Source organism: Marmota marmota, unplaced genomic scaffold (genome assembly GCF_001458135.2).
Source record: "Marmota marmota marmota unplaced genomic scaffold, marMar, whole genome shotgun sequence".
NCBI classification, from domain to species: Eukaryota; Metazoa; Chordata; class Mammalia; order Rodentia; family Sciuridae; genus Marmota; species Marmota marmota.
In genome coordinates this window covers 3,019,952-3,034,525 of record NW_026000249.1, presented here as the reverse complement: position 1 = coordinate 3,034,525, position 14,574 = coordinate 3,019,952, and the positions used below count along the sequence as shown (strand labels likewise).

Below are 14,574 nucleotides of genomic sequence, written 5' to 3'. Positions count from 1 at the left end.
TTTTTTTTTTTTTTTTTTTTTTTTTTTTTTTTTTTTGAGAGAGAGAGAGAGAGAGAGAGAGAGAGAGAGAGTTTTTAATATTTATTTTTTAGTTTTCGGTGGACACAACATCTTTATTTTATTTGTATATGGTGCTGAGGATCGAACCCACGCCCTGTGCATGCCAGGCGAGCGTGCTACTGCTTGAGCCACATCCCCAGCACCCCCCCAACAGTTTTCTGTGTTAAAAAATGATAAGCTTTTTATTCCATTGTAAAGTAGATGTATACTTAGGAAGTAACAAGTGTTCATATATTTTAATGTACTTCTGTGGATGTCAAAACTTTTTTATAAAATATAATTCCCAGATCATCAACAGGAGGTGGTAATGACATTATGGTAAGAAAATGGAAGTGCATGTAATAGATAATTGGTTCAAATATGAGGGGAAAACCTACGTAGGCTAAGAGCAACCTTTTGGGCTGACCCTGAGGTGCCTGACTTAGTGCTCTGTTGCCACCATCTTGATATTCTTCATAACTTTGAACAAAGGTTCTGCATTTCCCTTTTGCATAGTGTCCCCTGAGTTATGAAGTCAGATACTTCTTCTCAGATACTCCTTCACTGTGTGTGCCAGTGCCACTGGGTTCTCCTGGACCAAGAATGGGTCCATCTACTCACGTGCCCCTTCCTCTGATCACAGTGACCTTCCTCATCATGGCCACCAATGCTGCCCAGGTGTGGAAACATCCTTCTCTGCCTAGTTCAGTTGAGAATGTGGTGGCAATTTTCAAAAGGGCTTTTCATTAGGAAAATAAAGGAAAACACACTTAAAGCACAAAAACAAATGGGATTTGTAATCACACTAAAGTCTAAACATGCATGCACTCTGGTGGCACAGCTTAAAGGCCACATGGTCTTGGTCCACTTCCCATCCCTAGCCCACATTGGAGGAGGCAAGGATACTGGATCAAGGTTCTCCAGCAGAGCTTGTGGTACCAATGCTAGTACTGGTGATTTTTCATCCCTTTCTCCATTTTCTCTCCACTTGAGGCTTAACCTTGCTGACTCAGGACTGAGCTACGCCTGTGCACAGTGTGAACGTGCACGCGCGCGCACACACACACACACACACACACACACCCCTTGCTCCCCAGGAAATCCTGGTCTTTTGACCTGTGTGAGAAAGGAACTTCCCTGAATAACCTTCAGTGGTTCCTTTTCCCAGTTCTTGGATGCCTCATCCTGATTTTGCAGTGAGAAAGATTGTGAGCCTGCTTGAAAGTTTTCTGGGCTCCTCACTTTTAACCCCTTCCTTGTGCTGGAGGGTCAGTGTGGTTGTACACAATAGATGGATGGTTCAGCATCCAGCAAAGCTTCAATCTGTGCCCAGTTACCCTAGGAGCTGGTGACCTTTTTTCTAGGGCTCATGAGAAGTGCATACAGTAGCTCTCTTCTTTTCTGTCAGGTTATTATTTTTTTTTTCTGTCCAAGGGTTACCTGCTTACTTACACATCAGAATAGACTGGAATATACTAAAGCCAATGAAGGAGCAAGTTTTTCCAGCATCTCTATCCATTTTCCCAGCTCCCTGCTGCCTATACTTACATGAGCCATCCCAGGGGAAGAATTCCAGCTTATAGATATTACCTTATATTTTGGAGTTTAATAATTCTTTATGTAATACAACTCATATTAATCTAGTGTTTGTGAACTTGGTCAAGATGTTTTCTCATCTATTATGTCGTTTTATCCTTAAAGGACCTTTGTGCAAATAAAGGGGCTAGGTAAGAGTATTTTGCAGAGGATGAAATTCCGCATAGAGAGGTTAAGAGAACTGCCCAAGGGTGTTCATTTGATTAGCTGAGCCAAGACTACAAACCAAAACTCCTTGTTTTCAACTGTGGCTCCTCTTCCTTTGGGCATGGTTTTAGGTGCTAAAGCTCATGGTATTCAAACTTCAGGAGGAAGACTGTACATCTAGGATGAGAGGGGGTCAAATTCAGTTGTTCATGAAGCTCAATCATCAATATTTTACCTAAATATAGAATGGTTTATCAATGCTGGAATTGTTCCCAAAGCTCAGCTAACAATAGTACACCTGATTTTGTTGTGGTAGTGGCAGTTGGTGGGGATAGTCACTCAAGTATCCATTTCTCAAATTTGAAATTGAATGCTTGGATTCCAAAGATGAAATTTCCTCACTCAGGAAAATGACTCTCTCTCTCTCTCTTTTTTTACTACTTATGGTACTTGGCACAAAGAAATATCATATACTTGGACTTGAATCTTTTTGTTTTTCTACCTATATACAGACATGGACACAATTTTGGTTTGGGCCATGAAGAAGTGTTTTAGTGTCTGAATTTTATATTTTGCATTCTATGAGTATTTTGCACAAATACCTTACTTTTATAGCTAGAATACTGTATTTTGTTTTATGTAATACAGAATTTGGTTAGTCTTTGTTCCTTGTTCTTAGTAGGTAGCTTATAAACCCTCACAATTTCTCAAATGATTGGAGTAACATTTTTATTCATGGTGGGCTCTTTGGACTATGCCTGATTACTTATGATAATGAGTTGCTTTACTGGTGGATAGTTTATGCTAATAGGATGACTAGGATGTGAGGCTGGCTAGGCCAGAAAGACCAATTATGTGATTAGAGAGGTGGGACTTTAAGCCACATGATATCAGCTTAATCTCAGGGAAGGGAAGGGATGGGAAGGGGAGGGAAGGGGAGCTGGAGATAGAGTTCAACCATATAGCCAGTAATTTTTACCAATCATGCCTTTTTAATATGCTTCAATAAGAATTCATGACACCAAAGCTCAAATACATTTCTTTGTTTGACAATACTCTTTGAATATTGTCCCACTTTGATTCTGGGATATTAGCACAGCCCCCTGGATGACAGAAGCTTTGCACTTGGAATGCTCCCAGAGTACACCCTGTGCCTTTCTTCTTTGGGCTGATTCTGCTCTGTTTCATTTGCAACAATAAAACTGTAAGGGGAAGCATAACACTTTCCTGAGTTCTGTGAGTTGGTTTAGTGAATTATTAAACCTGAGGATGGTCATAGGAACCCTTGAATTTTTAGCCAGCTGGTCAGATGAGAGAGTTTTCCTGGGACCCTTGAAGTGTGACTGGTATCTGAAGTGAGGAAATCTTGGGGACTCTGTCCTTAACTTGTGAAGTTGGTCTTAACTCTGCATAGATTTACAGAATGAAAAAGTGAGGAAAAACTCATACTCCCATTTATTAACCAGTGCCAGATGCTTTGTATCATTTGCAATAATAATTGTTATTTGAATAAGACTCCAAAATCCAGAATAAATACCTTTATTGAAAGATATTAAACATTTATTAAAAGATCCCTGATGGTCCTGCTTATCTTTTATAGCATACATAAAAAGAATGCAACTCTGTTGATCCCTTATGCTTAGTTTAAAAAATAATCTTCATTTGTTCAACAAATACTTATTGAGCAACTAGTTTCTGGTAAGAGTGTTCTAGGAGCCAGGGATATCTTGATAAACAAAACTTCTGCTCTTAATGATATTACATTCTAGTGGGATAGAGAGGAAAAATACATATTTTTTAAAAATGAATAATGTGGATAGTATACTAGAACACGAATATGAAAAATTGAAGCAGGCAGAGGAGAAATAACAGGAGTCTATATGTAGGAGCGGTGGTCCAGGTAGGCTCCATTGACAAAGTGCCATCTGAAGCAAGACTCCAGGGAATGAAAAAGTGACATCTGGGGATGGCATGCCAGGGAGAGGTCATAACCAATGGCAAAGCCCTGAGCAAGGATCACATGCACAGCATGGCTGAAGTAAGGAGAGTAACAATGATCCAAAGATGCACAAGATATGATGTCAAATGGATAAAAATAACTTCATTAAAGTTTGGGATGGGTGGTATAAACATGAGGGACTTTGTAGGCCATTTTAAGAACCTTGACCTTTCCTTTTTGTGTGAGTTAGGAAGTCTCTGGTAATTTGCAATGGGAGAAGTTCCATGATATGATTTAGGTTTGAAAGTGACCACTCTGGCTTTTGAGTTGAGAATAGACTAGAAGAAGGGAGAGTTCTTGGGTGGTGATTGCAAAGTTCAGGTGAAAGATGGACCCAGATGGGACAGTAGTGTAGGGATGAGTGGACAGATGCTGCATAGAATTTGAGGGTAGAGCCAAGTGGATTTGCTGACTTATAGGATTCATAGGGGAGAAGAAGTGAGTCAAGGATGACACCACAGATTATGGTCATCCATGGAAGTAGGGAAGGCTGTGGGGGGGGCACTCAGGTTTTGGGGGGTGGAAGTTTTGGAGCTTAATGGGACGTAAGACATTTGATTTGCCAGGAAAGCACAAGTAGACAGGTCAGGAAGGTTCTTTTTTTGTTTTTTTGTTTTTTTGGTTCTGGGGATTGGACTCAGGGCTCCCAACCACTAAGACACATCTCCAGCCCTATTTTAGTTAGAGATGGGTCTCACTGAGTTGCTTAGCACCTTGCTGTTGCTGAGGCTGTCTTTGAATTTGCAATCCTATAGGTGTGTGCCGTGCACCCACTCAGGAAGTATTTTAATGAAGATTTTTGTTTCTCTTCTTCCCATTCTTCCCACCTCCTCTCCCAAAGGCAACTAGGGGAAGAAGAGACACAACTTTCTATGCCCTTTACTTCTGGTGAGAACAAGAGCTATTAGGATGAGTGTCACTGCTTGACACCTACTGGGTCTTTCATGCATATCCGTTGGATGAAAGAGCTTTACATTATATACTAAGAGAAATTTGAAAGAAACAAAACCAAAACCAAACTGAATTATTCTGTGAACAAGAATGCTAAAACTGGGCTGGGGTTGTGGTAGAGTGCTTGCCTAGCATATTTGAGACACTGGGTTCAATTCTCAGCACCACATAAAAATAAATAAAAATAAAGATCCATTGACAACTAAATATATATNAATTGTCAGCACCAACAGATAAATAAAAATAAAGGTCCATCAACAACTAAAAAAATTTTTAAAAAATGCTGAAACTTCCAGGAATTGAAGATAGGGTGTAAACATGGGTGATAAGGAATGGAAGGACCAGTGCTTTGTGTCAGGAGAGAGGTACTATTTGCTTTTTGTTTTAAATTTCTACAACTTTAATATGTTGTTTCCTTTCTTAACTAGGACCCATTTTATTGTTTAATTTGTAATGTACACCATGGTTTGGAATTACCAGATTGTTTTTAAAAATTTACTTTGGCATAATTTCAAACTTAAGGAAAAACTGCACAAATATAACAATTAATTCCAGCAAGCTCTTCACTTGGATTCTCCAATTAATATTCTGTCACATTTTTTAAAATATGTATTTTTTTTTAGTTGTTGGTGGACACAATACCTTTATTTTATTTTTATGTGGTGCTGAGGATCAAACCCAGTGCCTCAAATGTGCCAGGCAAGTGGTCTACCACTGAGCCACAGCCACAGCCCACATTTGTTTTTTAATTCTACCTACCTAGTTACCTATTTTTTTCTAAACCATTTTAGGATAAGTTGTGAATACAACACATTTTTATCCCTGAACACTGAGTGTACATTTACTAAGAGCAAGGACATTCTCCAGGATGGCCTTGGTACAATTATCAGTGCCAGGAAATTTCCTTTTGCTGCAATACAGCTATCTAATCTAAAGACCTGCTTCCAATTTTGTCTATTGGTTTTGATAATATCCTTCCAACAGTTTTTTCTGGTCCAGATTCCAATCCAGGAGCATACATCACATTCAGTTGTCATTTCCTGTCAGTGTCTTTTAATTTAGAACTTCCTCAGCCTCTCTTGGTCTTCCATAAGGCTAATATTTTTTAAGACAGCCCAGTCGTTTTGTGGAATATCTTTCAATCTAGGTTTAACTGATGTTTCTTCATGATTCGATTTGGGCTTTCTCTTTTTGGCAGGCATACTCTGTTAGAGATGCTGTGACCTTCTCAGTGTTTTGCATCAGGAGGCACATGAGATGTTAGTTTGATCCATTATTGGGAATGTTAACTTTGATCACTTGATAAAGGTGTTATTTGCCAGGTTGCTACCCTAGAAAGCTTTTTTTTTTTTTGAGGCCTGCTCTTTAATATGTCTCTATTTTCTATGTGGCGTGGTTATTTCAGTTGTCTTTACAAAAAGCCCTTAGCTCAGTTATGAGGGGATTATTTGCAGCCTCCATAGGGTGAATTACTTTCCACAGCATGAGCAAATGCAAATGAGATTCCATGTGGAATGAAGGACACAGAGAAACCACATCAGCATCATCCTCACTTACCAGAAACTCAGCTGACATCTGAGAAACATCAGAGTATTTACCTTGCAAAAATCATTCCAAAGATTTTTTCACAAAGCAGACTCATTTTTTACTAAGCACTAGAGAAAGGGGCTGTTGATGACCTTTTCAGGGGAAATGAAAAACAACAGGGCTGATGTTTCAACCTACTCCCTGAGGCTGAGCATAGCAGGATGTCACTGTATCTAAAACACTGGGCCACAAAGTTGGAGGCATCCTTCTGCAGCACCGTGCCTCAGTGTTTATAGGCTCAATGGGTTTTCCGATAACCTGACAGGTAGTAGGAATTTGATTCACATCTGTTTTAGCTGAGGAGACTCTCCTTTCCTTTTAGCCTCCTGGGGGGATTGGGTCAAGCAGTTTGGGGGATCCTTGCCAAGAATTACAAGAAGAATGACCTATGGAGACCTTGCTAGAGTCAGGCACCACCCTGAGTGCTTCTGAATTCCCCTAGCCACCCTGTTGGCTGGGTGTAATAGACACTTCATTTTTTTGCAGAAAAAGAAACTGGGGCCCAGGGAAGTAGCATGCCCCAGGCAGCTCAACTAGTAAGTCCAACCATTTCATGCGACAGTCTCAAGTTTTATTTTCTAGCATTTTCACTTTCCCCTTCAAACACGGAGCAGCAAGTGAGGAGAAGGTGAGATCTCAGATACTATAAACATTAAATCAGCCATTGACAAAGTCAAAACAGCATATATACATATATAATTTATAATTATATATTACAGATAAATATATAGTATAGATAAATAAGTATATAAACATGTATGTTGCTCTGACGGGAAACACTATTGTTTGTAGTGATCAGTTGTATTGTTTTATTGCAGCCTCTCCAAACCCCCATGAACTTGGTCTTAAGGATGCTCATTTTATAGATGGAGCAGCCAAGGCTCTAGGCATCATTGTTGGCAAGCAGTGGACTTGGGATTGTATCCAGTTCTATCTGGTTCCAAAGTCTGGGCCTCCAAGCCCCTCCTCACTGAGCCAGGATCCAGGCAGGAAGATGCCCCTGTAGGGTAGGCTTTCAAATGCAAATCAAACGAGGAGGCCCTCACTGTTCCTTTCAGACCAACAAAAATGAAAAGGTTGAGTAATGCCTGCCTTGGCCAGAATGCAGGGAAAGAAGAGTGAAAGCAGTTCTCACGTATCCTTGTTGGAAGTCTAAATTAGTGTGCACTTTTCAGAGGTACCAGGGGCATTGACAATCAAAAAGGCATTTCCAATTTAACCCAGTAGTGCCACTGTTTACATTTTATCAACAGCCTTACTTTAGACACTTATGCAAAGGTATGGATGTGCGTGTATGGACATGTTTGCAAATACGTATTTTCCCCCCATAGCACTGTAGATGGAGCGAAAGATAGAAGAAAGCAGAGTGTATATGTATATTTTGAGAATGGCAATTTGTAATTTGTTCTTTTTATATACACATGACAGTAGAGTGTATTTAGACATATTATACATACATGGAATATAACTGCCTATTCTTGTGGTTGTACATGATGTGGAGTTACACTGGTCATGAGGTGGAGTGTATAGTAATGAGGAGATTAAGTGCATGATAGAACATCAAACAATGGAAAACCATAGGGGCCTCAGAAAAAGATGAAGGCAGATTTATTCATGGTACTATATTATACTATGTCCGAAGTATATTCTCAAGTAGAAAAAAAGGGAACCTCATAAATAGTGTATGGCCTTCTCTGTAGAATTCAAATATAAGTCAGGTGTATAGAAACAATTTCCAGAAGGGAATTTTAAGAACTGTTAACTAGAGCTTACCTCTGGGGAAAGGGAATGGAAAATCCATTTTACAAAATGGACATTTTTTCCAGAGGCAGATATTCCTTTTCTATTGGTTTTAAATATTGTTTGTGTATGCTCCCATCCAAGCATCTTTTTAAAATATATTCCTTTTTATTGTAGCTGTACATGATACCTTTATTTAATTTATTTATTTTTATCTGGTGCTGAGGATCAAACCCAGTACTTCATACATGGGAAGCAAGCGCTCTACTACTGAGCCACAATCCCAGCCCTCAAGCATCTTTTCACAAAACCAACTCATAGGTGGTTGAGTGTGCCTTTGAAAGAAACAGAATGTGACCCTGGGTTCCTGGTTTCTTTAGGAAGAAAACACCTTTGGAAGGAAGTGAAACTCACCACCCAGACACAGGCCCCAGAGGCAGCCAGAGGAAGGGGACTTCCTGCTTATTTGCAACTGAAGGAACTTGTATTTATTTTTTTTTTTTGGAAACAACGCCTTTATTTGTTTATTTATTTTTATTGGTGCTGAGGATCCAACCCAGCGCCTCACAGGTGCTAGGCAAGCACTCTACTGCTGAGCCACAATTCCAGCCCAGAACGTGTGTTCTTAAATGGGCAGGAGGATGGTTATTTTCAAGTCTATCACTCTTACATCCTGAAATGAGGTTAACCCTGACAAGTCTGCAGCAGGCCCTCCTTGTACAATGCTACCTTGTACAATGCTCCCGCAACACACCAAATTTAGTCAGCCAGCCCCCATGCAGGCCCCGCTAAGGGACACCCTTCAACACAGCTGCTATGCATTGGATATTTTTCTGTAAAATGTAGGCAGGACACTACATTTTGGTGAACTTCATCATCTGTATTTTCAGCAGCTTAGGGAAGCTGCTCTTAGGATCATCTAGTGGTGTGTGTGAACATGACTGAATTATTCATGAGAGGGGTTTCTTTAAGTAGAAGCACCTGTAGCCAGGTTGAACCATTATAAAAGTGTATACTTATACAGATGTTAAATTTTTTATTTTGCTGATTGTTTGTGTCTGCTAGCTCATTCTTGTCTCCCCAAAGTTCTGAGGGTGACAGTGGGCAACCAGCTTCCCTCCTATACGTGAAGAAATGAGGCACATGGTAAGTGACTTGCCCAAGGTCTCTGGGCACTTAGTGAGGCCAGAACTGGGTCCCAAGACCAGCAGGGTGGCTTCTGGCCTGGTGCCCCAGTAGGGGAGGAGCTGTGGTTTCCTGAGGTTTCATCACCCCTCAGTGGACCGTTGATGTGGAAGTAACTTTCCACTGACTTTGCCTAGGCCTCCCTCAAGACTGAAGTGCCAATGGGACACTGAGGTGGGGGTGCTACAAGGGAGGGACACATATCAGTGGCAGATGGGGCAAGCCTAGAAAAACAGGTGATGCCAATCTCTGCTCCCATATTAGCCTCTGATTGTAGCCCATAATCCCTGTCCCTCAGACTTGCCTGACTTGTTCTCTGTACAGCATGGGTGATGGAGTCCCATGGGACAGAGAGTGGGGGAGGGGAACAAAGCATTTTCTCATCCCCTGTTCCCTTCCCATGTCTGTCAACTGCTTGTTTCCACACAAATGTTATTAGATAATCACTACACACAGAGGCAGAGGAGAGAAGCCTCATACAACCACTCTATAATCCCTACTGTTCCTGCCATAGCTGGCCTTGATTCTGATGCTCTCTGTCACAGAGAATTATGTAGGCTCCCTCCATGCTTTGGTTCTCTGAGAGTGCCAAGTGAGCCTTAAAGGAATCCCATGTTCTCTCTTTTTCCTGCCATTCCCCACCATACCCTGAGACAGGGGTTGTTAGATTTAACCAATAAAAATGCAGGATGCCCGTTAAATTGGAATTTCAGGTAAATAACAAACCACCCTTTAGTATATCAAATGGAATATTTGAAACATTTCTATTGAAAAATATTTTATCTGAAATTGTAATTTAATGGAGAATCCTATATTTTCTGTGGCAACTCTACCCTGGAAGGGAAATCAGCTGGGTGGGGTGGTGCTCACCTGTAATCCCAACGGCTTCACTCTGCTTAAGAGACTGAGGGAGGATTGCAAGTTCAAAGTGAGCCTCAGCAATTTAGAGAGGCCCTAAGCAACTCAGCGAGATCCTGTCTCTAAATAAAATATAAGAAAAGACTGGTGATGTGGCTCAGTGGCCAAGCACCCCTGGGTTCAATCCCCAGTCCAAAAAGAGAGAGAAAACTTAGATCCTTTCAGAGTCCATTGCGACTTCAGTCCCACCCAAACATACCCCCCTACACACACTTCACACACTCACGTACCACCTACCTCAGCAAATCTGAGACCTCTAAGTTCTCCTTTGAGGGGTTCCCACTAGCCCAGGCCCAGTTAGAAAGGGGAAAAGAAAGAGGGGGTGGGAGGAGGAGAGGGAGTAGGGGGGAGTGAGGAGGAGAGGTATTGGGAGAGAGCTGCCTCTGGGAAGATGGCTTAGAGTTCTACCAAGTGGGCTTTGTGAACGACAAGCTTTAAAAGCAAATTGGGAGGGCTGGGGCTGGGGCTCAGCAGTACAGCGCTTGCCTACCACATGCGAGGCCCTGGGTTTGATCCTCAGCACCACATAAAAAATAAAATAAAGGTATTGTGTCCAACTACACTAAAAATAAATATTAAAAAGAAAAAAAAGCAAACGGGAGACACCAACATGACAAAGGGACCTGGGAGTCTCTGAGTTGGTCCACCCAGCAAAAGCCTGTACTCAGACAAAGCAAGGCTCTGATATTCTTATGGTAACCCAAAAGCAGAGTTCAGAAGCAGGAGCAATGTCCACTAGGCTCCTTGGGATGCACACAGCTTTGGTGCCTCCTCCCCCTGCTCCTCATGGTATCATTCAGCAGAGACTTATTGAGTGTCCACTACTTGCCAGGCAATGTGCTAACATGACAGCATGGTAACTTCCCTTTTGGCAGTTTCACAATCAACTTGATTGAGGTTTATTTACATAAAACAAAATGCATTCATTTTAAGCATGTATTCAATGAATATTGAAAACTATGTACACTCACATATCCATCAGCCCCATACAGATGCAGAACACTTCCATCATCCAGAAGGTTCCTTGTCTCTCAGCCATTTTAGAGATTTGTGCTTTAAATGTTGGCTGGGTGAAGCTTTGACACTCTGAGGCAGGATGTAGGCCCCACACCCCCATGCTTTGGAAAGTCTTCCGTTGTGGTATTATTTGCCCTAGTTGCGGTCATTTGTTGCTGCCCTGTCTCCTCTCCCCATTGGGCTGGGTCTCCTCAGTGGCAGGTGAGGTCTTATTTCTTTTTGAATCTCCAGCACATAGCAATGTCAGCCCTGAATAAATGATGCTTCTTGAACAGATACTGAGGTGGCAGGGTTTGAACTCTGAATCACAAATAGTGGGAAAATTGTGTTTAATCTGGAGAGCTCCTCTTCAGAAACAGGTACAGACATGGGCTGCTTCCCCCTTCCTGTGGCCTCACTAACTCAGACTTCTGATATTTAGCCAGATACCCTGTTTGTTATTAGCTACATGGGAGGGAAAGCTCATAAGCCCTTCTTTCTAGATTTCTAGGGCAGTCATAAGGCAACACCCAACCTCTTATCTATGGGGTCTTCATTCTTCCTTGAAACTAAATAGATAGTCATGAAAATCATGATGATTTTATTTAGATGTTTGTGATCTTAAATGTCATTCAGGGTGATTGTAAAAATCTGGAAAGTTTGATAACAGCTATCATTTATAGCCCACTTATTCTATCCTAGAGATTGAGCTAAGCTTTTCTCATTTAATCTTCAGAACATGGTAACAATGTGTAATTGAGATAAGGTTTGGTTGCTCTGACTTCATGGTAGAAAATTGGATTACTTAACTTTTCCAAACTCATATTGCTGGTTAGTGAGAACTGGGATTTGAATGTAGGCAGCTGGGCTTGAGATGTCCTATCCCTTAGTCTCCTACTTAGTTGGAGAGAAGAATCTCAGAAAGACTTGGAAAATTTGTTTTCTTTCTCATTTTGTTTTGTTTTAATTGCACTGTTTGTTTCGTCCAGAGTTTACAATTGTCATTATTATATGATATAATTATATGCAAGGAACATAATCGGAAAGCTGATTATGCCTCTGCAAATTGGAAGGGAGTATTTAGGGAAAAAAGCCCAAATAGAGAAATGCCCAAGTTTATAGCCAGTAACAGCTGTTATTTTAGAGAGTTGCACCCGTTTCTTTTTCTCAAAGAGTTTTTACTACCTAAAGATTTGTACTCTGTCTGTAGTGTACTAAAAATATAGTCTGTATGTGATAACACACCAAGATAGGTCTGATGTCCCACCAAACAAAAGACTAGACCAGTAGGTATCATAAGCTTCTCTTTATACCCCCAATACTGTGTGTCCAGATTGTAATGCCAAACATCAACTCTACTTACGTGGAAGCTGTTCTCTTGTTTCCCTTTCAGACTTCTGCTCTGCTGGGCCAGGGAGTGCTGGAGCAACAGCGTCCTCTAGGGAGTGCCCTGCCCTAGGCAGCTCTGCCCCACACTGCCCCCTAGGGTTACTTCACTGGCGAGGGCCCTGCCATGTCCTGCTTCAAAGCCTTCCAGCACTCCTCATCACTGGCAGTAATGGACCTCAGGTTGGCAGTCAGAGAGCACCACTGTGGGCAGCTAGGATTATCAACCAGCACATTCAGCTTCCTCCAAGTAACCAAACCCTCAGCCACCAGGGTTTATTATTCCTCCTTCACATTCCTCTACATGCCTACACCTCCAGTTATTCACACTGTTCCCTTGACCAGGAATGCATTAATCTCAATTCCAACTTCACAATGACCTTAAAAGACAGCTATTGTAGCACAGATGTTCAAGTAGAAGTCAAAGTGAACAAAGTGCCAGGATTTGTATGCTAATTCTGCTCAGGGCCAGGTTCATGGCTGTTCCTCCTATGCAGTGACATAGGGGCCTGTACTTAGGAGGGCTCTGGGCTTGGCTTAACATTCCACTGCTGCCATCTTGAAAAATCTTGATTTTTTTTTTTTTTGTGGTGTGGGGATCTTCAGCATGCTAAGGAAGTGCTCTACCACCGAGCCACACCCCAAAGCCCATCTCAATCATTTTTGAACAAGGTCACTAGGCTCACAAACTATGTAACTGCTTCCAATTCTGACACTGATGACTTGTATGACTATAAAATAACAGAGAAGGGCTTAGAACAGGGTCAGGCACATTGAACATGCTCCATAAATGGGAACTATCACTATCCTCATCTTGCACAGGAAGAACTACAGGCCCTGAGAGTTGATTAGCACCCCACAGCTGTCACATGATAGAAGCAGTGACGTGGTTCACTTTCACTTCCCGTGTGAATGTGAACTTTGCTATGTAGCCCTGGCTATTCTGAGCATGTGGTCACATCTGCTCTCAGTGTATTGTGTGGCAGTATTCAAAGCCTGCTCATACTTCTTTTGTTCCTTTCTTCAGAAGTCTTAGATGTAAGCAGAGCACAGGGCTAGAATTTCTCACATTTGATAAATGAGAACAGTAAATAAGTGACTGGCCTAAAGGCCCAAATCCAATTATGAGCTTTGCTGAGACAAAGATGCTGACAGCAGAGTCTGAGGCTCCTGAACGCATACATCATGCCTGTCTCTGCAGTCTGAGCCAGAATCCCCCACCCTTGCATAAGACCATAGCAGATGCACGCTGGTCTCTGGGGGAAGGCCACTTGTGCTAGCCAGTGGGAAGACAAGCAGTCTTGATCTTTCCTAAAGACCCCAGAATGCAGTGCAGAAGGGGGAGGGTGGCTCACACCACCATCAAGAGATGCTCTTGATTATTCTGCAGCTTTGACAGCTCTGCGCCATGAATCCTCGTGGTGATGAGGTGCAGTGCTATTGCTAATGTCAGCTTCCATTCATTCCTTAATTTATTCACATACTCCTATATTCAAAATCTGGCTATTTTGCTCTGATCTTGGGGAAAGCACTGTGCTGGTGGAAAGTGATGCAAAAATGACAAGAATATTCTGCCTGTCCTTAGGGATTAGGCAGAAGAGTGACAGGTATGCAAAGAATCGCAACCATATGGTAAGTGCTAAAAGCCAGGTGTTATGGGAACTCAGGAGACAGCAAAAGACCAGAAAGGGCAAGGAAAAGAAGAATCCCCCTGGAATTTGAGCTGAGACTTGAGCGAGGAGCAGACCTGACTGCCAGGGAGTTTCTTAGCACTGCTGTAACAAATCATCACTAATTTGGCTCAAACATCACACATTTATCATCTTACAGTTCTGTTATTCAGAAGTCTCACTGGGTCAAAGTCAAGGTGGTAGAGGACCTCTTACCTCTGGAGGCCCTAGAAGAGAATTTGTTTTCATGCTTTTCCTGATTCTGAAGACCATTTCTCATTCCTTGGCTCTGGACCTGCCTTCATCTTCAAAGCCAGCAATGTAGCATTTCTGTCTTCGTTCCTCTGCAGTTACATTTTT

The 14,574-nt window shown here is 41.8% G+C and overlaps 2 long non-coding RNA genes across 2 annotated transcripts in view; one reads left to right on the top strand and one right to left on the bottom strand.

Annotated features, from left to right (window-relative positions):
- LOC125614139 overlaps positions 1 to 9,714 on the top strand; it is a 17,249-nt gene extending 7,535 nt beyond the window's left edge. Inside the window, exons 2-4 of the long non-coding RNA XR_007344786.1 lie at positions 2,442 to 2,446; positions 4,221 to 4,223; positions 9,701 to 9,714. This is a non-coding gene — a long non-coding RNA (uncharacterized LOC125614139). The remainder of the gene's footprint in view (positions 1 to 2,441; positions 2,447 to 4,220; positions 4,224 to 9,700) is intronic.
- Positions 1 to 12,263, bottom strand: part of LOC125614140 — a 17,467-nt gene extending 5,204 nt beyond the window's left edge. The window contains exon 1 of the long non-coding RNA XR_007344787.1: positions 11,134 to 12,263. This is a non-coding gene — a long non-coding RNA (uncharacterized LOC125614140). The remainder of the gene's footprint in view (positions 1 to 11,133) is intronic.
- Positions 12,264 to 14,574: the final 2,311 nt, after the last annotated feature.